The 16,080-nt window shown below is 47.0% G+C and overlaps 1 protein-coding gene across 2 annotated transcripts in view; it reads left to right on the top strand.

Moving 5' to 3' along the window:
- Slc8a3 (solute carrier family 8 (sodium/calcium exchanger), member 3) overlaps positions 1-16,080 on the top strand; it is a 139,711-nt gene continuing 123,631 nt past the window's right edge. For both annotated transcript variants that reach the window (XM_013014379.1, XM_013014387.1), the window contains exon 1: positions 1-126. The gene's annotated coding sequence lies outside the window, so the exon portion shown is untranslated. The remainder of the gene's footprint in view (positions 127-16,080) is intronic.

The following is a 16,080-nucleotide window of genomic DNA, read 5'->3' on the forward strand; positions in this document are numbered from 1 at the left end:
GGCCGGCAGCCCGCGGGGGCGATGAGCCGCGGCGGCCGCTGAGGCTCCAGGGGCCGGGGCTTCGCGCACCGTCCTCACCCCCCGTCTCTTGCCCACTGGGGCGCGCGGGGAGGCCGAGAGGAATCGGTGAGTAGAGGGGGAGCCTCGTGCCCTTCCCCCCTCGGCGGGCGGCTGGGGCTGGGGAAATGAAGGTGTGGGGGGGCGCTTGGGACGCTCCCCCCTCCTCCCAGAGGGTCCCTGGCGGTGAACAATTGTGGCAATAAGTTGCTTCTCTAGATCGTTCCCGTGTTCTTGGGGGTTTAGAGACAGGAGAAGTGGGGGAGGGAGCCCCGGGAAAGTGTACGTCGTGTCTGCGGTGTTGGGGGGGGGTAGGTCCGGCGGGGTGAGAGTCTCGGGCCGGGGGGGGGGGTGAGCCCAGTCCTGCCCCGGCTCGCTGTCAGTGGCGGTCGCTCTGCTCTTTGGGGGTGAAATGCCTTGCGTGTGTGTGCGCGTGTGCATATATGTGTGTTTGTGTGTGTGTGAGCTGCCTGTGCCAGGGTGTGCTGTGTTTCTGTAAATGGGTACCACCATCGGGCTGGGGGCTAGGAAGGGAGCGCGGTATCCACGGGGCGCGCGCTCGCGTGCACACACACACACGCACACGCACGAACGCGCACGCGCGCCTCCACCTCGAGATCCCACCGGCGCGGGGACCGGGAAGCTGCAGCCCAAGCGCCGGCTCCAGCCGCCGCCGCGGGGCCGGAAGGGAAGGAGGGTGTCTCCCGTTCTGCGCTCCCCAGACGCGGGGCTGGGCGATCCCGGGCTGGGTGGAGAAAAGCCAAGTGTGGAATTGAGCCCCTCGCCAATCCAAACGCGCGCGCGCGCGCGCACACACACACACACACACACTCGCGCACTCGCAACACGCGCGCGCGCGCGCAGCCTCGGGCCCTCATTTAGAGTCCAGAGCTGCTCCCGCAGGCCCTGGCTGACCTGCCCCGAGGACCTGAGCCGCGGGAGGAGATGATGAAAGCGATTTGCTCCGGGAAAGAAAGCAGTTTTTGGTCTTTATTCATTGTGTTTTATTTTTAAACGGGGAGGGGGGGCATTCAGTGGCAAAACGCCTTTAATGCAGTGCCATAAATTTACCCGCCTGCTACCCCCCCCCCCCGCGTCTCTCTCCCTCCACCCCCCCTCCTTCTCTCCTCTCTCACAGCTCCCTTTCTCTCTGGCGATTAAAACAAAAAACAACCCCCCAAACACAAACCCCTGAACCTTTCCTGCACAGGCTTCCCATGTAGAAAGATGGAAACTGGGGACAATTTATCAGGCATGCAGGCTGCAGCTGAGCGCCAGGTGCTGCGCTCCTGGGTGGTCAAAAACTCTCCCCAGGGAAGGGGGTATGGGTAGATAGCAACACCACCGGCCTTCTGGTGGTGGGGCACCGAAAGGGAAGCCTGGTGGTGGTGGCGGGGGGGTGCGTCTGGTGACCTGGTGACTAGCAGCCGCCTGTGATTAAGCTTCCACAGCTGTTGTGCTCCATCCACTTGAGCTGAGATCTTGTTTACCTCGGTTTTCAAATATAGCTGCTGCGCCATGCTCTTCCTGAAATAGGGGCATCAGTTCATTGTGCATGGGGGCATGGCATCCTGCCAGCCCCCCTTCTTTGTCTCTTTCTTCCTTTCTTTTTTCCTTCCTTCCTTTCTTTCTTTCTTTTCTTTCCTCCTCCTCCTCTTCCTTTCTTCCCTCCCTCCCTCCCTCCCTCCCTCCCTTCCTTCCTTCCTTCCTTTCTTCCTCTCTTCCTTTCTTGCTTTCTTCCTTTCTTCCTTCCTCTCTTCCCCCCCCCCCTTTTTGCCTGCCTGGATAACTACATCCAACTTTGAGAGAAAGCTGTCCTTGAATTCAGGCCTTGCAGTTCTCTAGAAGACAATGGTGAATGGTCAGAACTTGAGGTAACTCTCCTTCCTCTCATTGCAATCTACCCCAATTCTTTCTTACAAGTCCACTCTCAAGTCTCCCTTTCATTTAAGAACATATAGAAATCCAGTGGAGACCAGAAGTCAGGACTTACAGAATGGGCTTAGTTGCAGAGGTTATGTCTGTAACTTCATGTCCATGAGAAGGCCACCCATGCAGATTGCTCTACATCCTTCATGTGCTTCCCTCTCTAGTGCTTAGCTTCCATATCTTCTCTGACTAGGCTAGACCCCCTTCTTTTATACACCTAGTATTTGAAGCTGTCTCTTTGAAGTAATTTCAAGATGCACATTCTATTTATTTATGTGATTGAGTAGTGTAGGGCATAGGTCTAATATGGAGAGAGAAAAGGTGGCTGGTGTTTATTCACAGGGTCTAGCACAGCACAGACACTCAAGAAACACTGGGTTAACAAAGGGAATTGGAGGAACCAGCTGCATCTTCCTCAGTGTTCTGGTCTCCTCTCTGCACTATCCTTCCCAACCTCCTGGTAACAGAATGAGCAGGTTTATCAAGCTGACCCTGTTAGTATATATGCCATCCAAGTGACCCTGATAGAAAAACATTGCCTTCCCCTGTGCCCCTCTGTGGGCTGGGACCCTGGCTTTCTTTGCTCATCTCTGCCTTGTTTCTGTGCAAGGCAGCTCCTTACACCGTTAGGGTATTGTTCATGGGCAGTGATTGTGGCATTATCACACCAACATGGTTCACTTTTTGCTCCTAATCTGGTCTGGGGGAAAGTCATCAACTTGATTCCTTTTCAAACTACCAAGGTTGATAAGAACAGAGGAATAGCTCCTCTTCTCTCAAGCATAGTTGCTTTACCTAGGGGATACGTATATTGGATTCTAGAAGAGAAAGACCTTTATTTATTCATTCATTCAGCCAGCCATTTATTGATGAACATTCATGAACCACCTACTCTGACAGGCAGATGCCAGGTATAGAGGCAAGTAAAATAGAACGATCCATTTCCTCATAAACATACCAACCCATTGAACAGGCAGTTACTGGATTGGGTGATTTCTGCCAGTAGAGGGTAAGTGGCAGGTGAATGGAAGCATCTGTGAAGAGCATGTCCCTCCATGGGGCCCTGAGGAGGACTTGTAGGGACAGCTAAGCCCAGAATGGAAGAATGAGCCAGAGTCCACGTGGGGAAAAGCAGGGAGAAAAAGGGAAAGAAGGTAAGACAGTATCAGGATCCATATGTAAAGATGTGAAGTGGAGAAGGACTGCAGAGAGTAAAATGTAAAGGTGACTTTGGAGAAATCATAGAATCAAACCTTGAAGGGCTTGTACTCCATCAAAATAGTTCCACTGAGTTTTCAGTGAGGGGTTAAGAAAGCTTTAAGTCCTGAGATGAAGAGTCAGATACACATTTTTAGATGGTATACTGGAACTCGTATGTAGGGTGAGAGGGAGGCAAAGAAGTAGGAGGTTGTTGTAGACACCAGGTATGTGGTCTTAGCAGTTTTTGTGTCCAAAGTTGAGATGCCCTTTCTAGGACAGAAGGTCCACTAATTTTCTTTAATGAAATTGGTTTGTGTTTGCTTTTTGAATGGGCAGGGCAACACAGAGGAAAGGTGAAAAGGTCTAGGAGGTATAAGACACCTTTTCTGACCCACTGAGAAGCACAACAAGGCCACTTCCCAAAGATTAGAGATAGACAGGTGTTTGAAGGCTAGGGACAGCTTCCAGAAGGAGCCTAGAAGGATAAGAAAGATGTTTTTATGTCTACAGGTAAATCTGCAGAGACTAAAAGACCAGACTTGTAAACAGGAAGAATCACATGTGCATATAGATAGACTTAAAAAATGATATGGAGAATGAATAAAGGTGAACTTCTGGAATCCAGGGTATTTGGTTGTGGTACATAGTGCAACAGCTAAGAAAACTTCTCTTGGGCTGGGAAGGTGGCTCAGTGGTAGAGAGCTTGCCTTGCATGCATGAGGCCCTGGTTTTTTTTTGTTTTGTTTTGTTTTTTGTTGGTCGTGGGGCTTGAACTCTGGGCCTGGGCGCTGTCCTTCAGCTCTTCAGCTCAAGGCGAGCGCTCTACCACTTGAGCTACAGCGCCACTTCCGGTTTTCTGGTGGTTTATTGGAGATAGGAGTCTCACGGTCTCTCCTGCCCAGGCTGGCTTTGAACCGCGATCCTCAGATCTCAGCCTCCTGAGTAGCTAGGATTACAGGCGTGAGCCACCAGCGCCCGGCTAGGCCCTGGTTTTGATTCCTCAGTGTCACATAAGCAGAAAAAGCCGGAAGTAGCACTGTGGCTCAAGTGGTAGAGCAGTAGCCTTGAGCTGCAGAGCTGATGGACAGTACCCAGGCCCAGAGTTCAGGGCCCACAACCGACCAAAAAAAAAGAAAAAGAAAACTTCTCTTTCTTCCTAGATAACATTTGGAAGAAACGAAGTGGCATTTACTGTCCTGGTGCTTAGATTAACAGTAGGCTTCCCTGGGTATGTGCAGGAATGTGGGGTCATATGGGGACTGGATCAGGAAGTGGGACTAGGAACTAATCCTATCCTGGCTTCCATGTGGTGCTTTGCAAATCCCCAGAGAGGACAGGCCCTGAAAAGTCCTGAAGAATGAAGGGGACAGTGTGACTAGGTCAGCACTCTTCCTTTGTACCTATTTCCCCACTGGATTCCTTATCTTTCCCTCACTCTAATCTCAGGAAAAAAAAAACACAAAGAAACAACTGGCCTGGACTCTTGTTCTTGTCTGAGGTCTTGCTCTTTCAGTCCAGGATCCTATCCCTTCACAAAGCCCAGACTAAAAACTCCATCACTTGCTCAATTTCCCCTCCCTATCATCCTCTCCCTCCACCTTGCCTTCAATTTGAAATTTTAGAGTAGTCATTTCCTTATGACTCATCTAAACCTTTGTGTCTAATTTTTCTCCACCTTCTGCTCAAAGACTTACCCTTCCCCAAGTTACAATGGCATCTCTCCCTCCTCACCTCACGTCAGATGATACTGACCCTTAGCTCCTTAGAGTTTTCCTCTTTGGGCTTCTTGTCCATCAAACTCAGTAGGGTCCCATAGACTCTCCTCATGGATCCTCTTCCATTTCTACTCCAAGATTCTCCCCTTCCCAGTTTTCTCTCTCTCCATTGTCCCACGGCAGTCTCCTTCAGAGAACTCTGCTGTTCCTTCAGGGCAGACATTTTGGATCCTCCAGCTCTCCACGTTGTGTCCTCTTTCCAGCTACCTGTACATTATCTCCAATAGGATGTCCCATCCATTCCTCAAGGTAAATTTTGATTACCCCAACATCACCTTCTTCCCCAAGAGCAGTTCCCCTAAACTCTCCATTTTCCACTGAGCAAGTTCTCCCAGGCTCAAACCAGTTAAAAGATAAGCCGTTTCTATCCTTTTAACTTCTTTCTCTAGTTCCTAAATCTTGCATAATGGCTTTTAAGCCCATTTCACTCTTCTGTCTCTCTAATACTACTTAAATGTAGATATTATAGCCTCTTGATAATAATAATAATAATACCAGTAGTTGCTTTGTTATTGTTATGCTGAACAAAACAGCTTTTCAATGTCAACTTGTCCCTCCTTCAATTCATTTTGATGGTAGTTACAGGATTCCTGGTCAGAACCGCCCTTCTGAGCTTGTCAGTTTCCCACACAACAGTCTTTGAGGGACCTACCTTTTTTTTCAGCTCCTCATACACAAGAGCTTTGTAGCCTTCAAGTCTAGCCACATGGTTACCTTAAGTGAACTTATTCCTTCTGCCTCTGTGCCTTGGTTCATGGTTTGCCTTTCCCTGAGAGCCATAATTGGGCTCTAGGGTTCAATTGAAATGATTTTTCCTATTGGGGAGCTTTCATGGGAAAGTGGTCCCTTGCCTGCTGAAATCTAGATACCACGACATCTGTTTTTCATGAAAACTTTATGCTTTTAAAAATGTGTTCTATTTTAAAAAATTAATTTTTTTTTCTTCTGTCAGTCATGGGGCTTGAACTCTGGGCTTGGGCCCTGAACCTGAGCTCTTCAGCTCAAGGCTAGCGCTCTACCACTTGAGCCATGGCACCATTTCTAGTTTTTGGGTGGCTAATTGGAGATAAGAGTCTCATGGACTTTCCTGCCCCAGCTGGCTTTGAACTGTGATCCTCAGATCTCAGCCTCCTGAGTAGCTAGGATTACAGGTATGAACCACCGGTGCCTGGCTTTAATGTTTTTATGTAGTTGCACACAGGGGTTTTGATTCAACATACCAATTTATGAGTAAAGATCAGTGTACCCTCTTCCATGGATTTCCCCCCTCCATCTCTTTTAATCTCACCAATTCCGAGTTATCTAGTTTCTTGACACTTTTTTTGGACGAGGCCTGAAACAAGGTAGGTGCCCAAGGAAAAGCAAAGTAGTAAACCAGTGACCATTTTGCCTCACTTTTAATGAAGCAGGTGAAACCAGGTTAAGAAAGGGGATCTGTACTATTTATCAGAAAAGAGGAAAGTGATGGAGTTAAAGATGAAGTCAGGAGCAGCCAACAGTGAACACTAGAAACAGCCTGGATCTGGGAGTAAGAAGCTTTTGTTCTAGTTCTTAGCCCTTCTCATAGCCCACAGGTAAGACACATCACTGGTCTCTGAGCCCTGGATTCTTTATACATCAGAAGAGTTTGGCTTAAATGTGTTGATCTTTAAGATTTTCTCTGACTTGATAATTCCATATGATTTTTTTCCTCCTAGAGCCTATAATATTGCCTCTTGCTAAGAATGCTTTAAATGGTAGTAGAAACTTCCAGCTGCAAGTTGAAGCCCTTCCTATGTCTACTTTCACAGTGAGCCTCGAATGTCAACTGTCCAGGCAACTCAGGGTCTGTGAGGCCCCCTGGTCTGGGCTGAGTGCCCTGATGGCCCTAGGTGAGCCCCTCCTCGGTATGCAAGCCTCCATCAACTCTCCCTGCAATGTTCCAGGCCATTCCCCAGGAAGGGTGTATGTAGAGCCGTATGGAGTACAGAGATTCCGATGCATTCGTATTGCCAGGGCTTTGCACATCCTCAACCATGTCACTGTCTCACTCCCTAGTAACAGGAAGAATCACCTTGAGCTAAGCCTTGAAGCCCCTCAGAAGGAGCTAATGGGGGAATCAGCTTCAAGGGGGAATCAAGAAGGGATTAGAGAGAGCACAGCTGAAAAGAGAATCATTTCATCTGCTGGGTTTGGGAAATTTCTCGTAGCTCCCTCCTGTGAAAGGGGCACCCTGTGCGCGGCTGACCTTGATTATATGAGAGAAACCCCCAGCCATGTCTCAGAGAGATGACTCTGACTGTGTACCAGATTTCATTTGTTCTTCTTTCAATCATCTGATTTAATTCCACATTTCAACATTAAAAAATTAAGATACATTAAATTGTATTAAAAATAAATCCGCTTCCTGGAGAATGGTCTGAAGGAAATCTACATAATGGAGGCCCATCACTAGCTTCTTCGGGTGGCTCTTCAAAGAGATGAATTACCTCAACATAGAACCCAGGAGGTCATCTCTGGGGAACAGTTGGGACAGGACTATTGTCTGCTGTAGGCTTCTCTGGGTCCCTGACTTCTTGGCTTCCAGCCCTGAGATTCTTTTGGTTGGAGGGGCTGTTTTCTTTTGGTCCTTTCTTGTTGTTTTTTTTTTTTAATTGTAAAAATAGTGTACAGAGGGGTTACAGTTACATGAGTAAGGTAATGAGTACATTTCCTGTCGAGCATTGTTACCTCCTCCTTTGTTTACCCCCTACTACTCCTTACTTGGCCCCTTCCTTCAGGCCTGGTAGAAGGAGATCTCTGGCAGCCAGAGGAGCAGCATTTGCTTCTGGCTCTATATTTACTGGCATAGAAACTCTTGGCAATTAACTAATTAACTTGGCATTAATTATCTTCATCTGTATGATCATCCTTACAAGAAGGATTAACTGAGATCATGGGAGTGAGGAAGGCCTTTGTAAACTCTTGGCACACAGTCTCGCTTAATCTTTGTTGGATGAATGATGTAATGTCGATATTAGTTGTCACCACGGCATGCTCTGGAAGACAGGGAAGGTGCTCATGAGAGGGGAAAGGTAGATAGAAGCACCTGGGCTGACAAATAGACTCACTTCTTCTGTTCCAATGCTATGTGGCTTTTACTGATTCTTCTGAATGAACAAATCCACTTGTTCCCTGAGGACCTGGGCTATAACCATTTCTTGACTCCAAGGCTTATTAGGAAGCTTGAAGTCTCCTCTCATATGTGCATCTTTCCAAAAATGAATCCTGCAGTTAGTCACTCATTCAACAAATACCTACTGAGCACCCCTATTCCAGGGTCTTGTCAAGGCACTGAGAATACTGTGGTGACCCAAAAAGTTATGTTTCCTGCTACCATGAAATTTATATTCCTTGATAAATTGGCAAGCAATAAACAAAAGCAATAGTGATGTCAGAAAATGATAAATACCATAAGGACAATGAAAAGTGCCAGACATCAGTGTCTTCCACGTGTAATCCTAGCTACTCAGGAGGCTGAGACTTGAGGATCTTGATTTGAAGCCAGCAGGAACATCCATGAGACTCCTATCTCCAATCAACCACCAAAAAAAAAAAAAAAGGTTGGAAGTAGAGGTGTGGCTCAAGTGATAGAGCACCAGCCTTGAATGAAAGAGCTAAGGGACAGTGTCCAGGCCCTGAGTTCAAGCCCCAGTACTGTCTCGCCTACACAAAGATAATGAAAAGTGATGTGGCAAAGAGCACAAAAGGATAGGTAGAGAGGGAAAGCCTCCCAGGAAATGAAAAAGTGACTTGTGTGGATTTGTGAGGTGAAGATGGTCTAAGTGGAGCGACGAGCTAATGCAAAAAGCCCTAAGATAGACTCATGCCTGATCTATTCCGGGAAACTGGAGAACTTTGTCTTAGCTAGAATGCAGGATGGATGGAGCAAAAATAGGGTGGGAGGAGAGAGGTCAGCGAGTTAGAAGTTAGGAGGCAGTAGATGGGAGTCCTTCACGAAAAGAAGAGCTGCAATTCATGGAATGGTCTGTCTGATTTATCTTTTACAAAGGCATCCCTGCAGACCACAATGGGTGGGGCAGTTCTGGTAGCTATTGCGATATTCCAGACAGAGATGGAATGGTGACTCCCCAGGAGCTGCAGCCCAGTGTGACACACATTCGGCACTCAATACATTTGAGACACATCCACACAGACACAATCTTCAAAGAACTTACCACTCCATGGGAACATCGGAAGTGTTTGACAAATATTTTATTCCTCCTATGAATCAATGAGCAAAAGAAGACTTCCACAGAATAAAGCTTTCTTGTAGGGTTTGAGTTAATCTCAATATTTTTGGGGGGGTGGGTGGGGGTCGGTCGTGGGGCTTGAATCTGGGCTTGGACGCTGTCCCTGTGCTCTTCAGCTCAAGGCGAGTGCTCTACTACTTGAGCTACAGTGACACTTCTGGTTTTCTGGTGGTTAATTGGAGGTAAGTGTCTCACGGACTTTCCTGCCCTGGATCCTCAGCTCTCAGCTTCCTATTTCTGGACTTTTCTAAAATTGAAGAAGAAAACCCAACTATTCTAGCCAGCACCCCTTCTTAGGAGCAAGGGGTTCCTGGGGTTCAGTTCCTTCTGTGTGAACTGCATTGTCATTTCAGACAAGCGGGAGATCTTCAACTCCCCTCCCCTCCTGTGTTGTTTCCCCTTCTCTGATGCTCTCTGTCCATGTTTTATAAGTCCCCAAACATTTAGATTCTGATCTTGTTCCCCTCTGTGTGTTTATCCAGGCTGGGGATAGACTGGCTCATCAGTACCCCTCCAGAGCTTATCCCAGATTGGGCTTTTGAAACCACAAATGTCTCTTACCTTGACAGGACTGAGAAGCACTCTGCAGCTCTGGCTCCATTTCAGGGGCCCATGTTGTCTTCCTAGAGAATTCGCTTTTCTCTCTGCTCTCATTTGTCTCACTGTTACAGGAAGTCTTGAAGTTGGATGGTTTGGGGTTGATTCCTTCAGCTCCCATTTCTTTGAGCGTGGATCTCTCTGAACCAGGAAGAACTTCGCAGAACCAGTGTGTTGAAGAAGGTGCCAGTGTGGTTTGGGTCTTGCTCAGCCTCTTCATTCCTCCTCCATGACAATGTTGTTTCCATTGTTCTCCAGCTTAGATTCAGAGCTACTTTATGTAGCTCTGAAATTCATGTCTTCCTCAGCAGTGTGGCCCATACCTTTCAGCTTCTGGAGAAGCTGGGAGAGCTGGAATTGGTCTTCCTGCTACCAGTTGGCCCTGCGTTTCCAACTGTTTCCCACTCCGTATTATTGCAGGTTGCCTATACAGAAGAAAAACATTGATCTTATCGTTCCTCTGATTAAAAACCTTCAGCCATGTTGTCCCCTATTGCCTCTAGGTCATGCTTGAGTTCCTTGGCCAGTCATATGAGGTCTTCCACCAGAAATTTGTCATCTCTAGAGGCTCTTGGGTGTCCTGCACCCAGCTTGCTTGGCCTGCTCTAAACACACACTGCTTGTTTAGTCTTCTACACTGTCTAGAATGAGCCTCCTGTTGCCTTTGTTGGCGATGCATGAGCTTCCGCCCTCTGCAGTCATCCTGGGCCATGCTGAACTTTTCCTTCCTCAAAGTCTCTTGGCACAGCACATGTGCTTCCAGCTTTCACACTTGTTTGGTCCTAATTACTCAGCTTTCTGTCACTGTTCTCTGGTGAAATGTGTGCTCCTCAAGGAGGATTATATTTTGTTCGGATTACTCACATTTGAAAATCCTTGCTCACAGCTTCCCCGACAGATGGTTGTCTCCATTTGAATACTGCCAAGGGTGGGAGAAATCATTGGACATGATCCCTTTTATTTTTGCATATTCATTCAATGTATCCACTCATTCAATAACTGTACTATACGCTAGACACTAACTTAGCCACTAATTTAGGATATAAAAAAAATCAGATAGAAGTTGGGCGCCAGTGGCTCATGCTTGTAATTCTAGCTACTCAGGAAGCTGAGATCTGAGGATTGGGGTTCAAAGTCAGCCTGGGCAAAAAAAAGTCCCCGTGAGACTCTTTATCTCCAATTAACCACTCAGAAACCTGAAGTAGCACTGTGGTTCGAATGGTAAAGCGTAGCCATGCACACAAAGAAGCTCAGGGACAGCACCTAGGCCCTGAGCTCAAGCTCCACAATTGGTTATTTTAAAAAATCAGAATATTTTACGCTCTTGAGCCAGGTGCTGTGTCTTATGTTTATAATCCCAGTTACTCAGGAAGCAGAGATCCAGTGCATCACAGTTTGAGGCTAGTCTGGGCTAGAACTTTGTAAGACCTCTATTTCAGTCAATAATTCAGGCAGAGGGGTGTACACCTGTGATACAAGCGATACAGAAGGCATAGGTAGGGAGATCTGGACAAAAACATGAGGTGCTATCTGAAAAATGACTAAAGCCAAAAAGGTCTGGGAGCCTGGCTCAAGTGATAGAGTACTTCTCTCACAAGTATGAGGCCCTGAACTCAAACCCCCATACCACCAAAAAAAAAATCCTATTCTCTTGGAACTTGGAACTTTTTGGAGTATGTAGGGGGAAATGAGCTTAGAATGAAGATTTAGAATAAACTTCTCAAGATAATTCAATAAAAGTCTGCCTGTAACACATAGCTGGCTTCCATACAAATGCATAGGTGAGCAAATGAATGAGCCAAGGAACAAACAGGCCCTAGGAGGTGTCTGACTGCTTGTCACTGGAAGGGAAAATAGCTAGAAACATACCTTGCTGAAAATGGATGAGAAGCATCATTTTCTTATGATGCTATAAGAATTTTATATAATTTAAAATTTCCCCAGTAAAAACATAAGCCAAGCAGGAAGTAAGTTTAGGGAGAGACAGAGGGAAAAGTCTGTGGTATGGGAAACTGATGCCAATATCTGGCCCAGGAGAATGAGATGTTTGTCTAGAAAGACCGTGTGGTAGTCACTGTGGATCTACTCACAATCTGCTGAAAATCCTTCACCCAGTCCAAGAAAGCTCTCGATGGTTGGAATCCTTGAGATACCATGCCATAGTCAGATTATGTACTTTGTCTTGTTTCTCAGCATTCTACAACCTGGATGTTCCTTAAAATCAACTAAGCAACTTAAAAACCAAACCATGCAAATCTAGCTCTACTTCTAGAATACCTCCAACTTCCCTCTAAAGGACAGTTCACATGTCTGTATCCTGTAGAATTCCAGGGTTATTCTGAAGCTGTCTCTAGGGTGTACCAGATTCATCAGTGTCATTCTTCAATTAGAGGATGACTAAACGCAGGGATAGATCTAGAAGCAGGAGAGCAGGATTTAAGCTGAGAAAAGACCTCTCTCCTCTAGGTCCCCTGCCCTACCCTCTGTGTTGGTAATTCCTCAGATTTGTCACCGGCTTGGTGGAGGGCAACATTCTTTGAATCACAGAGTTTTACAGGGAGAAAGGGTATCATATGTCAAGTCCAGTCTTTTAGCCCTACTGATAAGAGTTTTACTATAACAAATCATTAACCACAAAACTTCTCTTCCCTCTGTGGAGTTGAAATTCCTCCTTGGTGCTTCCTGAAGTGTAGAAAATGGCCGCATGAACAGAAGAGCCCAGTGTTAGGGATAAATACCTTAGTGATCCTCATTTGTTACAGAAACTCAACATAGCAAATGGCTCATTTGGGAAGTAGAGAAGGAGACATAGTAGTCAGGGAAGGCTTCCCAGAAGAAGTAGAGATTTCTAGGGCTTTGCATTCCTGCATTATTCTTCTACCATCCCTTTCATCCTCTGAGACTTGAAAGCAAACTTTGGCGTTTGGCATAATGAGATTCGAAGCCATGCAGTGCCTCTTGCTCAGTGAGAGGACCTTCGATGGATCATCAGTCCTTGAATCCCAGTCTCCTTTCTAGAATGGAGAATGATGCCTGTCTCATTGTGGCCCTGCGAGATGTTATACCGAAGCTCCTAACGCAGCCCTACCCAGAGAAGAGGAGCTTGGCGCATGATGGGATCATTGTTTATTTTATGATCATTGTCATATTTTAAGTTGATGTAAAGCTGGAGGAGAGCGGAGGCCTGCTGGTGTTCTGGTCTGTCTGGGAGCTTGCTCTCCCTGTGAGGCAGTGCCTGGAAGAATGTCAGCAGGGTTCCATGGAGTTATTAGATGGCTCAGATGCTCAGTTGTGTGGGACTAGAGAAGCAAACACAGTACCCTATCTCTCCCCATGCCCTGCAACACTGCCTATGTGACAAAGCCATGATGCACTGCAGCCATTCACCATGCGGTTTTAATGCAGCTTTAGAGCCACCAACGTGAGTGCTCAGAGCAGACCACAAAAAGGGTTTTATTACATCCCAGGACATATCATTGTTATCAATTATTCCTATAATTAGTTGTTTGTCTCCATCCCTTATTAGGAGATAAGCTCTGTAAGGTTGATGAAGAACTGTAGCTCATTCTTGGCTGTATCCCCAATCACTTATACCGTGTTCAGCCCCAAATAGGCAAAGAATGGTTGCTTTAAAAAATGAATTTGAAGGGCTGGGAAGGTGGCTCTGTGGTAGAGTGCTTGCCTTGCATACATGAGGCCCTGGGTTTGATTTCTCAGCACCACATAACCAGAAAAAGCTGGAAGTGATGCTGTGGCTCCAGTGGTAGAGCGCTAACCTTGAGCTGAAGAGCTGAGGGACAACACCCAGGCCCAGAGTTCGAGCCCCATGACCAAAAAAAAAAATTTGAAGCTGAGTGTCAGTGGCTCACACCTGTAATCCTAGCCACTCAGGAGGCTGAGATCTGAGGATTGTGGTTCAAAGCCAACCCAGACAGGAAAATCCATGTGACTCTTATCTTCAGTAAACCACCAGAAATCTGGAAGTCGCGCCGTGGCTCAAGTGGTAGAGCGCCAGCCCTGTGCTGAAGAGCTGAGGGACAGCACCCAGGCCCAGAGTTCAAGGCCCATAACTGAGAAAAATAATGGACTTGATCTCAAGAAGCTTTTGGCGAATTCAGTGTGGAGGTTTCCCCTGGACCTTTTCTTGGCCTCTTCCTCCCTTTCTATCATTCTCCCTTAACTTACTCTCTTATCATCTGAGTTTTCCCTGGGAATCTGAACTCCAAGCATGGCTTGTACACTGCTCTGAGTCCATCTCACTTCTTTGTGGCTTTGCTTTCCTGTGCTCAAAGCATCTTTGAGGTGAACAACTATAGACATTGTCTAACTCAACCTGAGTTTTATGGATGAGGTAGCTATTGGCCCTGAGAGGGTCACCGATGTTCTGGGATCTTGCAGCTCACCAAAGCATAACTGGGAAGAAAGTTCCCATGCTTCTTGGTTTCAAATCCAGGGTGCTCCAGTTTCTTGATGCTGCCTGGGGGTAAGAGTCTTCAAGCCTACAGGGAAACTTCTGTATCCAGAAAGGCTCACCTTGCTCTCCCAAACCCCTTGCTCCAAACCCAGGATCTGTTGCCAGCACAGTGGTAAACACCCACCATGTGCTTCAGTGACAGACTGCTAGAATTCAAGTTCTTACCTTTCTACTTAGTAACTGTGATCTTGGGCAAATTACTTAACTGGAATGAGCTCTCATTTACCACCTGTAAAAATGGACATCATGAGCCGGGTGCTGGTGGCTCACGCCTGTAATCCTAGCTACTCAGGAGGGCTGAGATCTGAGGATCATGTTTTAAAAGCCAGCCCAGGCAGGAAAGGTTGTGAGACTCTTATCTTCAATTAACCACCAGGAAACTGGAAGTAGAGCTTGTGGCTCAAAGTGGTAGAGTGCTAGCCTTGAGCACAAAAGCTCAGGGACAGCGCATCCAGGTCCTGAGTTTAAGCCCCATGACTGGCTGACCGGGAAAAAAAAATTAAAAGGGCATCATGATGATAGCCTTTCCTTCTCTGTAAAACTTGAGGAAAACATTTGCATCGTTTGTTTTCTCTCCTTGGATCCTAGTTCCATTTGTAATCAAGCTAGCTAAGCAACGAAGGTTGCATCTTCCCTACTCTACAGAGAGAGTAGGGAGTGTAGTTCTTGCATTTCGTGGGGTGTGTTGCTCTGAAGAGAAGGGCTCTGCCCTGACCCTGCTGTAGGCAGACGTACAGGAGACACTGCAGTGTGCTTGGACCCAGCTGACATGTTGGAGCCAGTACAGCCCAGCCCAGCTGCACCTAAAACTTTAATGTAAATTGGCTGTGACGCCTGTGCAGGCGCCCAGATTTAGCAACAGAAGAGGACGACTCTGCCCAGGCTGGTGACAAGCCTGGAGCTGTGTTCCCATTGGAGACAGTGGAGGGTGTAGCAGGCAGGGGTGGGGGGAGATGGGGAGGACTTCTCAGTCTGGCCTGATGGCATTGTTTTATTAATGATCTAGAAGAGCAGAGGAACGGTGACTTTAATTAAATTTGCCAGTGATATTAAAAGATGTCAGGAGCCACTGCTGAAGACACAGACACCTTGCAAATGGCCCTGGGGACATTAGGAAAATAATCCAGGAGGGGGACAAGAGGTCATGGGCATGAGTTTGGCTGAGAGAGAGAGGAATGTGATGTGGGGATAGAGGGTCATCCTATGCAGAGGGAACCCTAGGTGCACTTATCTGTATCTTTCTGTTAGAAATAGATGTCTAACTGATCTTCCCGCCCCGGTTTCATCCTAATTACAGCCATCCTACCTTTAAGAGAATTGATTTTTCTGAAATACAAATCAGACCAGGTCAGGATCCTGGTGAAAATTCCATCACTGACATCTCACTGCCCTTAGGATAAAATCCCATCTTCTTGAGCTGAGTGTGGGTGGCGGCTCACACCTATGATCCTAGCTACTCAGGAGGCTGAGATCTGAAGATTGTAGTTTGAAGCCAGCTCAGGTAGGAAAATTATCACCAAGTAACCACTAAAAATCCAGAAGTGGAGCTGTGGCTCAAATGGTAGAGTGCCAGTTTTGAGTGGAAAAAGCTAAGGGACAAGGCCCAGTCCTTGAGTTCAAGTCCTAGTACCAGTACCAGGTCTCTGTCTGTCTGTCTGTCTGTCTGTCTGCCCCTCTCTCTCTCTCTCTCTCTCTCTCACTCTCACACACACACACACACACACACACACACACACACACACACACACTCACACTCACATCTTCCCAGCCTGGCCTT

Source organism: Dipodomys ordii, unplaced genomic scaffold, assembly GCF_000151885.1.
Source record: "Dipodomys ordii isolate 6190 unplaced genomic scaffold, Dord_2.0 Scaffold2, whole genome shotgun sequence".
NCBI lineage: Eukaryota > Metazoa > Chordata > Mammalia > Rodentia > Heteromyidae > Dipodomys > Dipodomys ordii.